Genomic DNA, 23,133 nt, shown 5'->3' with positions numbered 1-23,133 from the left:
CTGCTCAAAACCTGTCAATGCTATTGGCCAATCAGACTGATGCAAATCTAGAGGCAAGGAGAAAAGATCACATAGCACATTATTTTTTGAGATTAGCGTATTCTTTGAAAGTCAATATCCAACAGCATTTTATGAATTGGGAAGTAGAAATTTTTCAAAATGAGATTTAATTCATTCAACAAAGTCAGCATAGCTCAATTATTGATACAAAGTGGATTTGACAATTCTCAAGTAAGCCAATGAACATATTTCAATGTAGAATGTCGTTGATAAAAGAATTTATATTGAAATGAGATTTTGTTTCAGGATCACAAGAGTTTAAAGATGCAAACCAAGAAACTTGTATAATTCAACTGTAATTGAAAAAAAGTAGATTTGTGTAATTTGGATTTCTATGAATTACCTTTTTCTGAAGTTTTTGATTTGTTATCTGATCACAAAGTATATGTTCACAAAGGAATTGCAATTTATTCCTCAAACCACGAAATCTTATCATATATATTGAATGTACACGCTTGAACATTTATAGTACAAAAATTTTAGCGACCAGTATGCTTATACACGTTTGTTCATAGAAGCAATAAAAAAATATCTGCTTCAGTTGAACGTCCTTAACGTAATATATGCATGAAGATTTATAATAAATTTTACAATCGCATTCTTCGAATTATACCGACATGTGAGATTTGAATAGTTTCAAAAAATTCTATATTGTGAAACCCATAAGTTTAATTTCTCGAATTAAGTGAAAAGCAGCGCTAATTGTTGTCCAAATAGTTTTTATCTACTTATTGAAATCATTCAAGATTAATTGCATTCGTCGACAAGAACTTGCAATTTACAACTTATAGAGTCTCTAGCAAGATATTTCTGTACGAAATTTAATTTTCCGAAATCACATAAATCATTGTACATATTTTTAAGTCATCTGGCAATGTTTTTATAAATGACGATTCCAGCTTTGTATCGTCTATGACTTCATAAACGCCTGTGCCTCGATCGTAACAATAAGCAATATAATGCGCTATACCGCCTCTAACTGCAGGTTTAAGCACGACAAACCCAGCCAATATGAGTTTAACTTCCTGTATTAGTAACTGAACAGGTACATGCCTAGTTGACAGATTGTAATCCTCAAAAACTTTACTAATATCGATTGCTAAAAAAAAACCTAAAGTGGGTATGCCGAAAGCAGTTTGTTCGTTACGACGGCAACCCCTACAATTCAAAGCTTCTCCATTGAAAAGATCCATTATGCATCTATGTATAATGTTATCTGTACCACATCTTATGAAATTTGTTGCGTGCGCATCATTAACAACTAAAATGCGAAATTTGTCCAATCTTCTGTGGTTGCAAACATTACACCGAACAATTTCACCGCATGAAAATTGGTTTCGCAATAATGCAGTTAAAAGTGTATTCACGGAGCTTTCGCAATTGTAGTAAGATAGCGCTTTGTCCTTCTGAAAATGTAAAAGAAGTAGACCTCGATTTTCATAGAATTGCTGCATGTTCATCGATCTATTTGAGTAACCAGCAATGCTTTCAAAAAATAATCCGTTATCTTTTATTTTGTCATCAAGGAAATCTTTGAAAAGAGGATTGTTTTCATAAGCCAAAATAAGTATTGAAATAGCTCTATCATAACCACAAGTATTTCCAAATATCACTTCACGATTATTTATTAGCACAGGCTCGTCGAGATGTCCATTTCTCAAATAAGCATGAAACTTGCCTTCATTTGTGCTACGGTTAAGATTGAAAATAGTGCGTTTATCTTTTAAATCGTTTTTCAATGCAGCCTTATTTACTTGCTTATCTGCTTCTGCGCTGTGTACTTTTGTTGACATTTTTTGTTCTGTGAGCTCTTCAAACTTACTATCAGCACTTGCTTCTTGTATTTCACTATGTGTTTGTGCGTTATTCACTTTAATTATGCCTTCTTTAGGCATGTTTTCTTCACACATGTTATTGCTTGTAGCCTGTTCAATATCGTAAACTAGCAAAGAAATCTCGGAATTCAGCTTCGAAACTTCTTGTTCAATTGTCCTCTTGTCTGCTTGATTTAAAATCTCCATTAGCTTACACCTAGCTAATTTAATTTGAGCATCAATAATGCGGCCGTGATACATGACGAATGTATGAGCTGCAAGAATACTTTTAAGATTGTACGTGTTGCGCAAATCCTTAAAATATGCTTCAACATCTGCTGATGTAGCAACCTTATCCGAACTTCCAAAATATGTTCGCATCACGTTTGTCCACGCCGGAAACTGGCTGTACAAAAAAAAGAGATTATTTATCACTTCTGGGCAGCAGAAATCATTCTTGTTTTGATCAGTAACTTCTGTTTCATCTAACTTGACCAACCGAAGAGCCTCATCATATATAGATTTTACGTAATCTTTAACGATGTTGCTATCCATGTGTAATTTTATTTGAGCATCAGAATTGCACAGCTCTATTGGAATATCTTCATTTTTCTTTTCATCTTCTTTTTTTTTGAAATTTTTTCTTTTGTCTCTTCATCGTGTGCGTCTTTTTTCGACCCTGTGCCAAAGGTTTCAAACTTGTTCATGAACCATTCATATTTTTCATCACAGATTGATTTGTCTTCCATCGTTTTGCTTTCGCAAACAATAAAAGTTCCTAGTAATACTTCTCTTACATCTTGTAATGTTTCACATATAGAAGCCAGTGCTACTGATCTAGTTATGAAGTCGGTGAAAGTCTTATCGTTCTTCTCCTTAACAGCTTTCCAAGTTGTCGGTGTTTTTATAACATGCGCTCTGTCTAAACCTATGTGACACTTCAAAGGTGGAATGTCTTTTTCACCTTGCAAAATCAGTAAACTTGCTGATAAGTAGTACTTGTATGTGCAATCATTCAGAGTTTCACACAATTCATACAATAACGCTAATCCGTCATCGCATACACATCCTCTGGGTAAAAATGCCACGCGGCTTTTCCATTCATTCAACCATTGATTAATAACATTAGCATCGTGCCTTGAGCTAATCATTTGAAGTAACGGGGCGTAACATCCGTCCACAGTTGTCATCAGTTGATATAAATATACGTAAGCACTACACTCTTCATTGATGGTAACTTTTTTAACCAAACTACCGGTAGCATCAAGTTTTATATCTAGATCCAGTGGTGCAAGCTCATTCCATAAAGTAATCTGATTGTCAAACCAGTAAGAAGCTCTAAATGGTTTTGGGTAGACCTTTATGAATTGGAATTCATCCATCATATATATGAGGCATTTGATCGGGTCTGTCGGCCCAGAAATACGTAAATAGTTTCGTAATCCTTCAGCTTTGACAGTTCTCAAATTAGCAGCTGTAGGTATATCCGGGCGCTCTTCTTTATCAGAAAAACTTATCATATCATTTACCATTTCATCCTTGAAATGTTTAGCTCTCATATAGACCAATTTTTCACCAGCCTTTCTTCTGCGTGTACTAATGAAGGGTCTTTTGCTATGATGCAACAAAGCTGTAGTATCGTATGTAGAAATTTCAAACTGGATGCCATCTTCATCTTTAGCTGGCTTTTGTTTACACACACCGTACATATACGTTTGACAATCATCTTGCTTGCAGTAAGCGTGAAAATCAATATATTTGTCTGGCATAGTTCTGTAAACCTTACCAACTTTAAAAATATAAGCACATTTTATTTTGGTATTATCGTAGATGTTTCCAGCAATAACTGACGTCCATTCAAATTTAGGTAATTGGCCATTAACTGGTTTTATTAGTCTCCAATCACTATCGTCGAGTGTGATAGTAAAGTGAAGATGTTGAAAATTTTGTGGATTTGGATTCTTAACAATAGTTTGCAGAATAAATTCATCTGTAGATTTGTCATCCAACTCTTTTATATCAGTTAGATTTGCATCACAAGAGATGTCCGATTCCGAAGCTTTCAAAGATTGATGCAGATTAATAAGGGCATTCAGCTTCGTCATTTCATTTTCATTCTTATCGTCTACAAAACATACTCCGCCTCCGCAAACCTCTTTATTATCTTTACTTTTATCGGTAGACGTGAATGTAGATTTTTTCGATGCGCTAGTTTTAATTTGACAAGTATTTTTTTTGCTGAAGTGTTTAAAGAGATCATCTTTGATTTTATTCCTATTATGGAATACGTCTAGATATATTGATTTTTTTTGGAGTGGTTTCAACTTAGCTTCCGCTTCTTTCCAAATTGGATGTGCTTCTTTTCTCAAAGAGCCATCATTATTAAAAATATTCAAATTCTTTAAAACCTCGAGCTTAGTATTCCTAGGTATAGTTGGTATTTTTCCCATGATTGAATCCAAAGAGCTTTTACATATCCTTGCAGCCAACAGTAGCATCTGACTACTCCTGTAAATAATTCACGTTAATAATTTTACAATCAACCACGAAAATTAAAATAATCTTACATGTTTTTTCACACAATACATCAATCACAGAAGTGCAGATTTATTTCAAACAGTGCTGTTCATGCGGTGTATGGGTGTGAGAGCTGGTACAGCTGCATAAAATCTCGAACTTTCTCTAGAACAGTATGATATAAAAATGATATGCATGTAACACTCAAATCTTTGGCCATCTACTCAAATTGTTTTTGTAAAATTATGAACCATTTCAACTTTCAATTTTTAGATTCGTTTGTTTCGGAAGGCAGACAAATTTTCTGCACTCGATTGAGTGTTATTAGTTTTAATGTCTTTTACTTTATTTAAACTAATATTTCAACTGTAAATAGTTTAACTCTCCGTTATCTAAATTAAATTTCACAGACGGACACAAATGTTTTGAAAAACATAAAATAACATTTTATAATTGAAAAACCTGCAGACTACTTTACCATGTTTTCAAATAACCTCTTATTTATATGTCGTGCTGAATTTTAGAATCATGATTCGAATACAGTTATAAACAGTTCTTCTTGAATGATGCACAGGTAGATATAGTCACTTGAGTAAATTTTAAAATATCCAGAATTAGAATTTTGTAATGCCAAACAATATTTCAGTATGTACCACTATCTGTGCAGATCTTGCGTGCAACGGTCGAAGCTAGCAGAAGTCATCGAACAATTCGAGATTCCGGTCACGTTTGCAGGTTGAAACATGATCGAGTATTTTTGATTTGCGTTTACAGAAAAACGCGGATCGTGCATATATACTTGTCCACTCTTGGAGAAGGACAAAATTTAAGCGATTTCGTTTTTCAACTGTCGATTTGATTATTTGAAAAATGTTTTTATGGTTTTGGAAGTGTATATTATAAGCTGAACGAGTCCTATACGTTAACTCAGTGGGAAATTCACGGGATTTTTTATTTAACGTTTTTACGAATAGGTTATAATGTATGCATTCACATCTTCTAATATAAAGAATATGAAAGGAACATGCATTGCACTTGTACTATGGGAGTATCGTGTTACTTACAGTAAGATGTAAATAAAGAACTTTATTCAAAAGTATTAAATCCACGTAAGGATCTCTAATCAGGTTGGATGTAATTGATGTGGTGATTATAATTATAAACATTTGTTATTTTTTATTTCAGAATTAAAGTTCTGTCACAATTATGAATCAAGAAAATAGGAGAGTAGGTCGACCTACGACAGTATCAACACTAGATTTATATGAGGCTTTAATCAAATATGAGATCTTTGATTCTAATCAATTGTTGAAGCCCGAAACAAATGAGGTGTGGAGTGATATAAAAAGTAAAGAAAAATTTACAATAACAATAAAAACATTATATTTGAATGTGCAAAAAAGTAGACCAGGTTTATTACGAAAACTAAAAGATTACTTCTTCAAAAACACAAATCATCAAATTCCTTCAACATCGAGACAAGATGTTGAAAAAAAAACAGAATCTGCTGAAGATAAGAACATGTTGGATGATTTGCTTTCTTTATTATCTAGTGTGGAATTTGGAGGATTTATCGTTGAAACATGTGCTCGTAAATTTCACATAATTTATTGCTCACCTTTACAAAAACAAACATGGAAAGAAATTTTTACAAAATTGGACAACCCTCTAGTTTTAACAGTGAGTAAAGGTTACATGGAAAACGTGAAAATGTGTAATCATGAAACTGGAGATATTATTTTATATTCTCTGGTATTCCCTCTTGATGGTGATTGTATTCCTTTATTCCAAGTAGTGTCTGAAAAAACAGATGAATATTTTATTGAATACAGCATAAAAGAATGGTTACGATTAGAAATACCTAGACCAAGTTCAGTCTTGATACCACCTTATAAGCCTGTGATAGAAGGTGCTACTAAAGCTTTTAACCGGTGCTCCTTAGATCATTATATGTATCATTTACTCAGGAAAAATGAAGGTATAGGCTACTGCCTTACAGGACTTTGTTTTCTACGATTTGATATCCTACCAATATTGTTGTATATAGAAAAATTGGATAAAGACGTCGTTATACAAAAATTTTATGCTAAATTCATGTTTCACTTGAGTCTCTCAGATGACTTAAAAACTTTCAATTCGGAAGTGCAAAAGTTATACGTTTTTATGCTGAGCAATCGTCGTAATAAGTACTTGATCGATGAGCGAAAAATTTTAGATATCAAGTTTCAAATGAACCCAAAGATTAATACCCTTTTTGAGGAATTTAATAGCATAAAAAATTATAAAAGCAATGCAGGTTTTAACATGAATGATGTTATCGACGCTAGTAGCAGCACTTCAACTTATAACTATATTAAAGAAATCGAATCCAAAGCCAAAGAACACTGCACTCCTTATACAGGTGATTTCAGATTGAGATCAAACACATGTCACATCGGAGAAAAACGAATAGTCGCTTTTACAAACTTTTTAAGTTACTTTCCTTTCTGGACGAATATTTATTCCAAGCCTGAATCAGTTGACAGCTTTACTCAGTTAAAAACTTCGAAAGAATACGATGAATTATTAAGCAATGACGACTGTTTTGGCGATCACTCAGTTCTAATCCTACTAATGTGACGCACAGTGTCGATTCTCAAGTGCCTAATGTATTAGATCACAGAATATCTGGATTCAAGGTTGATGACTTTGTAATTTCACATTCAAAATTAATACAAGAGAAACTACTGAAGACTTCAGAAACGATTAGTACTCTTAAAAAAAGGAAATTCGACGACACAGTTCCTCAAGATAAGCAACCAAAGCTACAAAAGTTGGAAAAATCAAAGGAACCTGTAGAAAACTGGGGTGGCAAAGCCGACGTGCAGAAAAAATCACGAAATGATTTGACTACAATTGATTTATCCTACGAAGCTTCTGAAACGAATCAGTTTCTCGAAAATTATGAAGATCAAGGCATTTTCCAAAATACTACCGAAACTGATAAGTTTTACAGTAAGCATATCTATAAACAATTACAAAATTATATATATTTGCGATTTGTATTTAATATATACTTAATTTTTTTAATTACAGATTATGAAAGTTTGGAATCTTGCTTAAAGATTATCAACGATTATCACGATTACTTTACGATTTGTACGACTGCGAGCTTTGATCATACCAGTGAAAATATTTTGCAAATCAGCAATGTTAATATAAATAGTGAAGTGCACGCAATCACATTCAAGAGTCCTGAAAGTACAATATCCTTTTCGAGCTCCACTTACATTAGTGACGGCAGAGAAGCAAGAAAAATCCATTCTACGACTGCCCAAAATATAACGCTCATATCAACGCCTACTTGTTTTGATAACGGAAGTGAATCGAAGACATTGGATTCGACTATTGCTAATAGTATATTGCCCATCTCAACATCTACACCAATTGTAAAAATAAAAACTGGGTTGGCAGAAACTATGAGAGCAAATAAGAAGTCAGAACTCAAAAACAAAAAAAACAAAAAAAAACATCCAAGTACTATAGACCATTCAGAGAAGTTAGAGAGTATTACAAGAAACAACGTAAACAAATGTACAAGAGCATTTTGATCAAAAATGGGCAGCGCAGAGTGTTCATTTACAAAAGAAAAAGATACGTTTATGAAAATACAAGTCCTTTTGATAGCATTATCGAAGTTTTGACAAGAGCAATCAGGTATAGTGATACCTTTAAACAAAATTGCCAAGAGTTTGTGAATGCGGATGGTAACAACTTTTTGAAAATGATTCTGGAGTATGCAGAGAAAAATAACCAACGCATGTTATATGAAAATAGATGAAGGTTATTATTGCAACACGGATTAATTAACCGTCATAATTTTATAACTCTTCGTACAGCGATTACCACCCTATTTCAAGAATTGATGGGAATCCTGTACAGCTTTACCGAAACATCTCGTTGTCAATATTGTAGATTAAATATTGACACAAATCACCACGTAAAGAAGATTACTTCGCAAGATCTGAACATATGTGATTTACAAAATCATATCAAACAGCCTAATACTACTTCAATTTGTCCTAAGTGTCAGAGGTGTATGACAACCAACGTAAAATTTCAACACTACTTAGCGATTGATTTATCGGCTCAAAAAAAGGATTTTGATATTACAAAACTGCCAAAAATACTGTCTCTTGAACACAATTATATGTTAGTTGGTTTGGTACGCGCAATACTTCCGTTTAAAAAGTCCAAGCTCTACCATTACATTGCTTACAGCAGAACTTTGACAGATTATTGGAAATCTTACAACAATTTGAGTAAAAAAAGTAACATGTCACCTAAAAAAATAATAAATATTAGTCTGTTATTGTATGTAAGATATAACTAGCTTGTATCATAAGTTTCAAAATCACAATATTATACTTAATTTAAAAAATCTTCCTGGCGAATAATATTTACAACTTTAATTTTGACTTGTTTGCTTAATCTAAGTAGTTCAATCTTCAGTATCGACAACACTCCATCACCTGCAAACAACATTTGCACAGCTTTACTCAAGTTAAGCAACTGCTGATCAGTAATAGTTTGATGCGTATTTTCATCTACAGCAACATTTTCTTTGATAATAGCTTGAAGCAAACTTGAGTATAAGTCATTTTGCCAAGCTATTCCCTGTCTTCTATTATAATTCATATTAGCAGCCATATTCAAGAACAAATTAAGATTGCTGAATGTAACACATTAAAGTATTACTAAAAATGTATCAATTTCATTACACTTATTCTCAGTTAATGGACAAAAAGAGAACGAAGAGATTGAAATGATCTCATATACTGGTATCTTTGGCATGTTAGATGTAATGCTGAACTGTCTACAATAATAAAGAAATCTTAGTCAAAAATGCAACTAATGTAAGAAGTGTACCTTGAATTCTTATTTCATCATTAATTATTTCTCACTGCATGTCACTCACTATGTGAATATAGTGGTTTGCTAGCGTAGACAGATTTATGTAAATATTTCACAATATACGATCATCTCGTTTCCGACAGAATTTTTCGTTGTTTTTTGGAAGAAGCTTTTGTTTACATTCATATCAGCTGTGAAGTGCGCGCAACGCCGCCAACCTCAAAACGAGTATTTAATAAGCGCATGCGCGCAAACCTATGTTCGGTCATACATCTATTAGCACGTAAAAATTGATTATTTATTCTTAGCGCTACGATTAATGCTATTCGAAAAAGAAAAATACCAATCGAAAGAGAAAATTACGAACATTCGATTGGTCTACGAAAAGTAATAAAAACTCCACTCCTTGTTTAAAAAAAAAATTGATTCCACACTGCTGCTAGCAACTACTATGTTATTTAATTTTTCATGAACAAAAGGGAGAGAAAATTTTTTACAATGATATTCGTGAAGAGCATTGAAAACCCTTGAGGCTAGTATTTTTTGTTGCTATATTTTTAACTTATGGTTGCTAAATCCACGGAGCTCTAACGATGCTGTTCTAAATATGACCACTATTACACACTATAAAAATTAATAAAATGTGTATCCGCAAGGGGGTGTTGATTGAGGTGGACAAGGTATTCATGTATACAATAGCAGTAATATTTATACTTAGTATTTATTTCCGGTACATAACATAAAATCAAAATTCTAAAACAACATCAAATCAATTAACAACTCGGCCACGTTATCCTCTCACTGTCTGTGACAAGTCACGTCATCCGTCATGTATTGAGTCAGTTTTTAGCGTAACTCAACACCCCCCTTCGCTAAAAACTTTAACACCTAAAAGTGATTTAAACTTACTGAAAATATCAGAATTAAGACCCTTAGTTAGGATATCTGCTTGTTGGCGTTTAGAATCTATGTATTTAATATCTATTTTGCCTTCCTCTAAATTTTCACAAATGAAGTGGTATTTAAGATCAATATGCTTTACCCTTCTGTTATTTCCTGGATTTTTGATGATGGATATACAACCCTGATTATCTTCAAAAAATATTATTTTCTCTAAGTCTATATTAAAATCAAACAGAAGCTTTCTTAACCACAGACCTTCAGAAACAGAAGTGCATAATGCTACTAACTCAGCTTCTGTTGTGGAAAGTGTGACGCATTTCTGCTTTCTCGTTACCCAACTAATAGTATTATCAAATAATTTGAAAATGAAACCAGAAACTGATCTTCTGTCACTTAAATCATTTGCCCAATCGGCGTCCACATAACAAATTAATTTAAACTCGTTTTGCTCATTTTGTCTTTTATACTCTAACCCTTCATATAGTGTAGCTTTTAGATATCTTAAAATTCTGAGTAGATGTTTCCAAATTTCCTCTGTAGCTTTGTCTTGGAAACTACTGAAATAATTAAGAGCAAAGCATATATCTGGACGTGAACCCAACATTAGATACATTAAGCATCCTATAAGTTGACGAATTGGTTTATCTGTGAAGTTTTCTACTTCAAGTGGTACATTTAGTTTAAGTTTAGTTTCTATCGGTGTGTTCACGCCTTTACAATTTTCCATACCAAATTTATTCAATATATTTTTTATATATCTTGCTTGTGACAATTTTAGTACTCCCTTCTCTCTATTATAATTTATCTCTAACCCCAGAAAATGTCTTAGTTCTCCTTTGTTTTTCATATCGAATTTTAGCATAATCTTATAAATAATATTATTTAGTGCCTTTAAGTCTGGACCGGCTAATATAATATCATCAACATATAATAATAAATAGATACATTCATTGTTCGATTTCAAATAATACAAGCAACAATCATTTTCAGACCTAATGAATCCCGTTTCCAGCAAAAAACAGTTGATTTCCGTATTCCAACATCTAGATGATTCTTTTAAACCGTAAAGTGCTTTATTTAATTTTAATATTTTACCTGAGTCATGTTTCATACCTTTTGGGAAATTAATGTATACCGGTGACTTCAAAGTACCCTGTAAAAATGCGCTTCTCACATCCAACTGTAAAAGGTGATAAGCTAATTGGTTTCCTATAGTTAAAAGAGTTCTTATAGTAGTTATTTTGGCTACAGGTGAATAAAAATTTTCACATTCAATTCCCTTTTGAGCAAATCCCCGTACCACTAGTCTAGCTTTGAATTGATTTTCATTTGTTTCTAAAGGTTTTTTACTAAATATCCACCTTGTATCTAAAATGTTAGTAATTTCTTTGTTCTCTGTAATTTCCCATGTTTTATTCTTAATAGATTCAAGTTCCCTGTCTATAGCTAATAACCAGTTATCTTTATCTTTATGATTTTTGACTTCTTTATAACTCATAGGTATATCTTCAACATAGTTGTACGCGTTTAGTGCCATATATAATTCAAAATCCTTAAATTTCTCTGGCAACTTTGTCTCTCTTTTATTATTACTATCATTGCCTCTTCCGTTTTCATTGGTTGTTCTTCCATTTTCATTGATTGTTACACTTCCATATTGATTTTTCTTCATGGTATTTTCCATTCCATCGCTTACCTCCATTTCTTTTCCTCCATCAGTAACTACCTTAATTTCAGATACATCCTTTTTGAATGGAAAGCAATTTTCATCAAATTTAACATCCCTAGCTACAATAATCTTCTGTGTATCTATATTCCACAATCTATAACCGTTCTGAGCGTATCCTACCATTATACATTTGTTTGCCTTGGGGTCAAATTTTTTTCGTTTTTCTTTTGGAATATGGGAATATGCCGTACTGCCAAAAATCCGCATATTACTTACATCTGGCTTTTTATTATTGAAAACTTCTGCGGGTGTTATGATACCATCCAATGATTGTGTTGGGCTTCTGTTCAATATGTAGGTTTCTGTTAAAATGGCTTCTCCCCATAACTCCTTATGCACACCTGAATCATTGATCATTGCTCTAGCTCGTTCTACCATAGATCTGTTCATCCTTTCAGCCTTACCATTCTGTTGTGGAGTGTAAGGAATTGTATAATCTAATCTGATACCATTATTTTTACAAAATTGCTTGAAATTGTAAGAGATATACTCGCCCCCATTGTCGCATCTCAATTTGGATATTTGAGTGTTAGATACTGATTTAATCATAAAATAATATTCCTGAAATTTTTCAAAAACCTCAGCCTTTTCTCTTATCAAATAAGTCATTGTGAAATTTGAAAAATCTTCAATAAATGTAACAAAATACCTGTGTCCATCATGTGATGATGGGGTAATCGGTCCACATAAATCAGTATGAATTATTTCAAACATTCTGTTACTTTTTGTTCGAGAACCAAAGGGTAAATGAGACATTTTTCCTAAAGTACATGGTTCACAGAAATCTACTCTAACAGTTGGAATTCTATTGTCAATACCTTTAACAAGTTTTTCAAGACTATTAAAATTAATATGCCCAAACCTCTTATGCCACATGATAAAATCTGTATTCGTTGCCGTATTTAAACATTCTGACTTTAATATTTCAAATTTGATTTCATACAAATTTTCTCGTTTTCCATTTGCTACTAGTCCTTGTTTATCATTAAAGACATATACTTCTCCTTTTTCAAAAATTACTTTATTTCCGCAATCCTCTAACCTTTTTACTGAGAGTAAATTCTTACGTAAGTTGGGTACGTAAAATGCATTTTTGATTGTACAATTAATGTTTAAATTATTTACTACATTTCGAGCATTAATGTTTCCAACTGCAATGGCTTGTAAATGACTATTGTTTTTAGCAACAGATATTATAATTGGCTTATCTAACATAATAAATTCTGAAAAAACAGTTTTATCATTGACAAGATGATCTGTGCATCCAGAATCAACAAAAAAGGTTAACTGATTATTATTTACACATTCTAATTTACCTGGCCCTGTCATGAAACATACACTATCATTTTCTACACTTTCGTACATATCTTGATTTTCATTTTGCACATTAGCATGATTACTGTACCTATTTGCCTTAAGCTCTTGAATATGGTCTTGATTTTGACTATTTCTGACATTGCCTCTACCTAATTGAAACCTTCCTCTTGAATTCATGTTGCCTCTTCCTTCATTTGAACCCCTATAGCTACTTCTGTTTCCTCTTGATACTGTACCTCGCTTTTGACTCCAGCACTCACTTCGTATATGCCCTCGTTTTCCACATCCATAACAAACTCTATCACTTAAAAAAGCTGCTGCTGGGCTACTGACATCATAGTTTCTAGCTATTTTCCTTTTCTCATATTCGGCCAATAATTTCTTTTTAACATTCTCATAAGTCAGAAGTTCTTTTGGCATGTTTTCAATGATTGTTACCACAGTTTCATATGATTTTGGAAGTGCCATTAGTAAATTACACACAATGTCTTGTTCATCAGTTTTAACCCCAGTGGCTTTTAAGTGCCTTAATGTCTCTTCAAATTCCATAATGAATTTTTCTAATGAATCTCCTTCCTCAAGCTTCAACGATAATAGCTTCTTCTTTAAAAATAATCGCCCTGGCAACCCTTTCCTCTCATATTTTGTTTCTAATGTTCTCCACATATCAAAAGCATACCTTTTTTCTCGTAAGATTTCTAACTGCGAGTCTGCCACACATTGAATTATCAACGACTTTGCTTTATTATCATCTTTAATCATTTTTCTTCTCCTATCTTCATCCGTTGTTTTCTGTCTATTTCATTTTTTACCATTTCTATTACCCCATTTTCTGCCAATATTGCTTCTATTCTAAATTTCCAGTTATAATAGTTTTCTCCATTTAGTGCTTCTATATTATAGCCTCTTATACCTTGTCCAGCCATGTTGCTTTCTTTTTATTTTGATATTTTCTATTTCTTTATTTATCTCATCAATCCTTTAATTCTGGGCCCATAACCTGTTGATTGAGGTGGACAAGGTATTCATGTATACAATAGCAGTAATATTTATACTTAGTATTTATTTCCGGTACATAACATAAAATCAAACGTCATCCGTCATGTATTGAGTCAGTTTTTAGCGTAACTCAACAGGGGGCGCTACCGTACGACATCATAAAATGATGTCACTTGGCGGGATTCTGCTGACATACTTTATCCTGATTTGTAACATCTTGTACACAATTCTCTATAATGGCAAAAATCGAACATAAGCGAAATTTAATATGCTCTGGTACAGCGTTGCCAAATAATGATGTATGAAATTGAGGAATATTTTGAATTCATATTAGATTTGCTATAATTTAACAATTTTTGCTGTGACATCGAGGTGTATGATGCCACAAGTAGAACTGATGCTCCTTTACAGGATTATGTACCCACAATATGCCACAGCAAATGCACTACATACACACACCCACACACACACGCGCGCGTGCTCGCACACACACACGCGCGCGCTCGCACACTCAATTATTCTTCTATTTACAAGTCATCCTGGTCATCCAACATCCAAACCATAATAATTAATGTACTCTTTAAGGGCATAATTTTCCAAAGTATTAGATAAATTTAATATAATATTATAAAATATTACACATAAAAAACCTTCTCTATCGCTTGTGCTATTACCTCCCTTGTCAAAGGGGTTGGTTACCGTTATCTTAAGGGAGGTGCGAAGGCTTTCTACGCATAATAATGTAAAACAATAAATTTATTTGTTATTGAATAATTATTATGAAATAGAATCAAGTGGAACACAATGCTTTGAAAAAAAAATCACTATGATAATTATTATTTAGTTTTTAATCATAAACTAAATCTACTTCTAAATTCAAAATGTAATTACCTCGTTAACGGCACCGTTTTCATGCGGTTATTATTGTGAAGAATGCCATGTTCGGGCTGAAAACAAGAAATTAATAAATTTTCATATATTTTTAATACTTACTCGCCAAGCCGTCCTAGACACAAAAGGATTATTATCAGAATAAAATTTATTCAATTACTATTTATTCAATTTAACGACAATTTTTCTGCCGATTACCCAATGGATACCTACCCGTGCCCGCTGATATATAGATGTTCGACGGAATTTAAGTAATTCTTCTTCTTCCCTAAAATAAGATCATAATTTTCAATATCTTAATATATATAAATCTCGTGTCACAATGTTTGTCCTCAATGGACTCCTAAACCACTTAACCGATTATAATAAAATTTGCACACCATGTGCAGTTCGATCCAACTTGAGAGATAGGATAGTTTAAATCTCAAATTATAGTCGCAATTTTAATTTATTGCTAATTATTCGTCTGTTATTATTTGACAGTCAAAATTATCTGTTAACTCCAAATGATTCTAACAGATGTCGATACCTTTCGACTGGGTTGAGTAAGTAATCAATAGATGGCGCTGCTATGGTAAATCTACGAACGTGTCATATAAGCTACATTTTCACAGCATAATTACCACGTGTTGTTGACGCTATAAAATTAATTAAATTTATTTTGTAGTGAACGAAATACCGCATAATTCAATTATTTCCACTTTTTAAATTTTTGGTGTTAGCATAGCCGGCCACGTGTTACTTAGACTGAAATGTTAATTGAATTCATATTATAATGAAGATAATACAGTGAAATTAATCCTGCTTTTTACTTATTTGTGCTTCATTGATCAAAACTTTATAATTTAATTTGAATATATAAATGTAAGTATTATCACATAATTATAAAATTTAATTAAAATGTCAATGAAAAAATGATACACAATTTCCTACACTTTTTCAATAGTTGTACAAATATTTTTTTTTATTGTTTTTATTTAATCTCTATTATTTAGCACTTATTATTTCAATGTGCAATTTTCCGATTGAATTTTTAAATTCATTAGATATACCTGGAATGCCACCACATAATCTTCGATTAAAGATTGGTTCCCCTATTATTCTCCTCCGTAATTTGAATCCGCCTCAATTATGTAACGGTACGCGTTTGGTCATCAAAAAGATCACCGGTAACATTCTTGAAGCAACCATTTTGGCTGGGAAGTTTAAAGGAAAAGTGGTTTTGCTGCCACGTATTCCGATGATACCATCAGATTCTACCATACCCTTCAAAAGGCTACAGTTTCCAATTCGTTTAGCTTTCGCCATGTCTATAAATAAATCTCAAGGTCAAACAATGTCCATTTGTGGTTTAGATTTGGAAAATCCATGTTTTTCTCATGGGCAACTATATGTTGCGTGTTCACGTGTTGGGAAACCGTCGAATCTATTTGTGTTAGCTAAAGACAGGTTAACCAAAAACATTGTGCACCGATTGGTGTTAAATTAAATTGAAATTGAAAGTATTTATAATTCAAAAAAAGAGACATTAATGTTTAAAAGTTTAAGACTGTCTGCCTTGCCTACCTCATTCATGATGTTTAAGCGTCACATGTTATTTACTGTATTATACTGTAATATACTTATTTGTTATAAAATTAAATGGAAATAATAAATCTGATAAATTTTTATTTTGTATTGATTTCTGCTTAATATCAAGTGTAAGAACATTTTAATTAATTGTGTTCAACGTACTTCCCCTTCAAATCTCAATCCAGTGAATTTGTATACCACCATCAACATTTTCGTCTTTGTTCGTAAATAATTTCATTGTACTAAAGGGTTATAGTAGTAGAAAGTCAAATAAGGAGATCACCATTTTTTTTTTCAAATACCATCTGTGTAAATAAGCATAGTGGACTCCGTGTCTGATGTTCTTTTATCGTTCCTCTTAGATTGTTTACTATAATGTAATATAACAAAAACTTCAGCCACAGCAACGCGTGGCCGGGTCAGCTAGTATATATATATATATATATATATATATATATATATATATATATATATATATATATATATATATATATATATATCTGTGGCTTGGTTCTAAAAGGGCCAATATCAATTTTTTCAAATTTTGTGTTATTTTATCAAAAGTTTCCAATTTAGTAAAGCTTTAATTCTACAAAGGCCAATGTCTAATAACAAACTAAAATTAGTTGTATTTCCATTTTAATGTCAGCCAAAGTCATTGCTAGTGGTTTCTGATTTATTTCTAAAAGGGCCTATGTTGACATTGGCCCTTTTAGCATTCATACAGATGTTACTTTTTCGAGCTTGAACATGTCTATCCCCTCTTCATACCAACAATGAACTTTGTCTGACACTCTCCCTCATTTATTTACTTTTTATCTTAACACGCGGTTTTCAAGGCATTTAGTTCAATATGTCTCATTCTCGAGTTTACAAAATATTAGAACTGTGTCGCAAATCAAGTGTTACAAAAGGTAAGTAATATTATTAATGCTATAATGTTATAATAAATAGAAAAAATGCTTTTAAAGTCAAACAGAATACTCCTTTAATTCCTTAAAAGTATACAATTGACACTACAAAACATGATAAATTATCAATTTTCTAGATCCTGTTGCTAGTACTAGCAGAAGTCAGATCGTAAGCAATGAAGCGAATCACAATAACAACATCATTGCATGTGAACAAGGTAAATTTTTCGAGTTTTCTATGTCACTTGTTTTAAACATTATGTTTTTTGAAGCATTATGTTCTCAAGAACTGTTCACGAAAACATCTCTTTTTTTTCTTTTGTTTAGAAGAGAGATTTGGATTATAATAATAGTTTTCAACCTATGATTGAAGAGGTACCTGCTGAAACCCACAATAATAATGATAATATCACTATCATTGTACAAGGTAAATTTCAACAGTTATCTTTTCAGATTTTATCAAAACTGAAAGCATGTAAATGATTGTTCCCAACAATTACTCACAAATCATATTTTTTTTAGATGAATTAAATTCAAACTTCCCTTCAAACTAAGGAGTATGTTACCTTGAAAGGAAAATTAATAAGAGCTAAACGCATGAAGCCCCTATGTAATTGTAGAAAGAAATGCTTTGATCTTATGAGTAATGAGGAGAGAGAAATTATTTTTAAACATTTTTATCAATTATCTTACGATGGACAATCACAATTTATTTCGGATTTTGTTGAAGAAAAAGAAAAAGCTACACAAAGGCTACGAAGGAATGACAAAAAAGAAAGTAGGCGTCAATATTCTCGGAGATATTTTTTAAATAAAGGTAATATTAGGCTAGAAGTATGCCAAGAAATGTTTAGCAACACTTTAGATATAACAATTAAAAGAATTAGAGTGTGTATTGAGAAAAAAAAGAGCTAGTGAAGCAGGTATGTGTGCTTCAGATAAACGGGGAAAACATGGAAAACAGCCCGTAATCCCAGAAAAAGAGAAAGATTTTATTAGAAGACATATAAACCAATTCCCATCCTATGAAAGTCATTATTCAAGGTCTCATTCTCAGAAAAAATATTTGCCATCTCATTTATCAATTTCACAAATGTACAGGTTATACAAGGAAGAGTGTGTCATAAACAACGTCAGCCCGCAAAAAGAATCTATGTATCGTAAAATTTTTGTCGAAGAATTTAATCTTTCATTTCATAAACCAAAAAACGATTCATGTGGAAAATGTGACAAATTCGAAATGTTGATTAAAACAGAGGCAAATGAGAGTAACAAAAATATAATAATTATTGAAAGAGATAGTCATATGCTTTTGGCAAAATCTTCCTATGATGAGAAAAAAAATGATGTCGAAAAAGATTATGACCATAAGTTTTGACCTGCAAAAATGTCTCCCAACCCCACTTTTATCAAGCGGAATATCTTAAAGACTTAAAGACTTGAAAGACTTAATGCAGTACATTCAGCCAAATAGTCGCATATTTTATAATGCATTACTAGATAAATTGACGAGTTCATCAGATGTTGTAGATACATTTTCAGATTATGATGAAGATGAATAAGAAAATTATAAAAAAAAATATCTTTAATAATCCCAAAAATGTACTTTGAACTGTACTTTGTGTAAATGTTCTTTATGTGAATAAAATTGTTGAAATCAGATGTTTTTTCCCCTTCTAACTGCCTTATGGATCCTCATTAAGTGAACCAATGTCACTTTAAGATGCAGTAGCTTTAAATCCAAAAAGGGCCAATGTCATAATATTTACATAAAATAGTAACTTGTTAAAAAATTTCATATGATAAAATATTGTTTCTTTACATTAACAATATGCAAATAAAAAAAATAATAGTGGGAATCTTAGTATAAGAAAGTTAAATCATTCTAAAAAATCTCAAATATCTTTTTACGCCTTTTTCTCAGGACTAGCACTTTTGACTTTGGCCCTTTTAGAACCAAGCCACAGATATATATATATATATATATATATATATATATATATATATATATATATATATATATATATATATGACCTGGTTACAACTTACATTTTGATAATGATTCTTTAATGTTATTTCATATATATTGTTATAGGAATAACCACAATTTCATATTTTTAGATATAATGGCATTGAAATTTAAGAAACATGTGGTATTCTGTATGATAATAAGAAGCTTTAATCTGATTGTCACTTCCTTTGTGAGGCTCCATATTTAAAAAAGAAAACCGGGGGCTAACGAAAAAAGGTATTTGGTATTATATTACAAAACATTTATAAGATAACAAAAGTAAGAATTAAAAACACTTATTTCTCTCACCGGATTTAATCATATACCGATTACAATTTTCGTATTTTACGAGTTCCATCTTAAGGATTCTCTGTCTCTCTCTTTTGTCCGCCACTGCGAATAGGTGTATTACATAATTTAATGTTTCATTTAAACGTTCTAATTATATTTCTTCTTCCTTATTGGTGACTTTATCAAATGTTTTTTACAGTTGCATTGTAAGATAGTTTAATAAGTACCAAATTTTGGTTGGGACTTCAACGAAAAGTTCGTATAGTTTTTAATGGTTTTATGCTAAACATATCATTTCTGTTTATTGATTGAAGATCCATTAGAAACAATAAATTTGAATTTAGAAAAAAGCTATGATAATAAATAAATTTTCTTTTTCATGATTTTAACTGGAGTTGACTGTAGAATGTTGTGATTCATTTTCAGACATATATATAAATAAAATATATTTTTGATAGCGCAAACTTGTCTACAACTAAATTGAATAATGTCCCAAAGGAAGCGTATCAAATGAATTTTGAATTAAATAACATTTATCATCATTAGGATTTACCCCAATTTTAGATTGTTCAACACTATAGACATTATGTGCAAATGATCTAATACATCGTTGTGTTGTAGATTTTACTTTACACTCTTTTAAACATTTTTTATGATCCTTAAAAGTAATTCCATTTTTAACGATGTTATATTCAACTCCCTTTGATTTTTATAACTTTCCCACCCTGAATCTTGTACGTATACATTTTCGATCGTAGTCCTATAAAATGAGTAATAATTTTTCCTCATTTGCGATCGTCTATGGCGGCCAAGAAATTCCGATATCTTTTTATTTAATAAAGGTATGGATTATTTCCAGGATAATCTAGTTCAGATATGATTTATTTTATGAGTGTACATTTCGACATCTTTGTTACGCCAACATGTGCTATTTTTAAATAATATTTTTTAAGTCGCCTACGATAGCTTCCAGGTCCGTTTATAAAATTCGAGCTGTCGATAATCTTCATATTAATTAATTGCAGGTTTGCATTCCCATATCTCGGTCATAACCGATATTTTTAAATATTTAATTTTACTTTGAAAGGATGCGGGGAAAAAAGCATGCGGGGGCAACTGTGGAAATAACACCCTTGAAATTCAAAGACTGAACGAAACCATCAATTTTCATCGAACTGTAAGAGAGTGTTTGTTTCCTACCAAAACGGGGTAACCGAAGAGATATTTTCGATTGATTGTATCCTCTTTTGGTTTTATGAATTTTTTGCGGAAGAACTTTGTTGCAGTCACTTGGTAGCATTACAATTGCATTCATTTTGTATAATGACTTAAATAGAATCAAACATTTTTATCTTATAAAATATTGTATTCAATTTATCTCAAATGTTTACCACTAATGATTTGAAGAATATAGATTTTATCTATCTTGAGTTATAAAACCAAATTTACATGTCTATGTTTCTTATATTTTGAATGGTATGTTGGTAACGTTTCAAAAACATTTTTTATTTTTTCGTTAAAATATTAATGTCATAGGAAATTGAATGGCTTTTAGTTTGAAAACTGAGAATAGTAGGGATATGAAGAAATTCTATCTGTATTATGAACATCAGGATAATATATATAGATATTAATATTGAAATACCTTATTTCGATTGTAGTACAAAATAGTTATTATTAGATAAATAAAATACAGAGACCGGATCTGTTCAATAACTAAAAAAAATCTTCCGATTTCTAGTTTTAAAAGTGTAATTAATGTTGAAAATTTTTATTGGAAACTTTGGAAATTTTCAGTATATCGATATAAAATAGTCTTTATTTTAAAATTTTCGTAAAACGGATTGAAAATAAACATTAAAAGTGATTTGTTTTTCGTTGATGTTCGTGGAAGTGCGTGTTTACAAGAATCCGATAAAAAATTGTGTTGTAAAAATTATGGATACATGGAAAATTCTTAACTACTAAGATGGTGAATTCCTCATTTGTGAACTGGCGAGTGATTTTTTGTCTTATTTATTCAATTTTAAATTTACTACATTTCTTGTCATTTGGTCTCAGATTATTTTCTTTTATATATCGGTAATATTTAATTACGAGAAACTTTGGAATAGTTGAAAATAATGAATGTTATTTGTACTAGAAGTAATCTCGAAACAAAAATTCTTGTATACTGCAGCATTTAACTTCTAATTATTGTTCATACAAGACACTCTGTAATCAAAGAGTGGTGAATTTCGGTTTCATCTACATTTAATCGAAATATCTTTTTCTTTTGAGTATATGCAAAATTATAAAACAATTTGTACAAGTACAAGACATGGCAATATCAAAATTCATTTTTCTTAAAAGTAGTAAATAGATTAGTTTATATTTCATATTAATACTTTGTATAAAATGTCGTAGGCTTCTATAGTTATAGTCGTTTGGAAAAAATGTTCTCACATCTGTGGACCAGATGTTTTATTGCTTGTTCTCGTTTTTATGCCTGTAGTAGGTAAAGATATTGATTTTTCGAATAAGACCCTTTCAAAATGTACAGATAACACAATAATAAAGTAATAAATATTATGGGTTCGAATGGTTCAAAATTTGTACAGAGCTGGCCAAGAAAATATAGTTCACTATTATATTTGGCAGGATTGATTATCAAATTTTGATATATATATATATATATATATATATATATATATATATATATATATATATATATATATATAATATAAAATAAAAATAATTAATTAAGTTTCGAGGATTTACAAACTGGGGATCTTTTAAGACGTTTAATGTATCTTCTTCCATTTAAATTCAATTTAGAGAAAATCGTTGATTATATTATTGCAGCTCTGTTTCAAAGTGGGGATGTTCGATTTGGTGCAAAAAAAATGCATCATTTTGTATCAGTGCGGAATCAGTTCTTTGTACACACTTTTAATATACATAAAATAATATGGAAATAGTCTCAATTCGTTCTGTAAGATAAACAAACGAAGATTGTTTGACGGAAATATAACTTTTCAATGAAAAATTATCTATCCTAAAAATTCTTTTCTCTTCTTATTAATCGAATAGCTAAAGCATTTTTTTCATATTTGTATTGATTCTAAACTGATAATTTAATTTTCTTACGAATTTTCAACACAGTTGAGTGTTATTTTCATTTCATATAATTAAAATCACAGTATTTATTTTCCAAAGTGCTTAAATGTGCAAATTCTAACAAGT

This window comes from Diorhabda carinulata, chromosome 12, assembly GCF_026250575.1.
Source record: "Diorhabda carinulata isolate Delta chromosome 12, icDioCari1.1, whole genome shotgun sequence".
Taxonomy (NCBI): Eukaryota; Metazoa; Arthropoda; class Insecta; order Coleoptera; family Chrysomelidae; genus Diorhabda; species Diorhabda carinulata.
The sequence above is the reverse complement of the archived record's forward strand: the minus strand, read 5'-3'. Positions refer to the sequence as shown.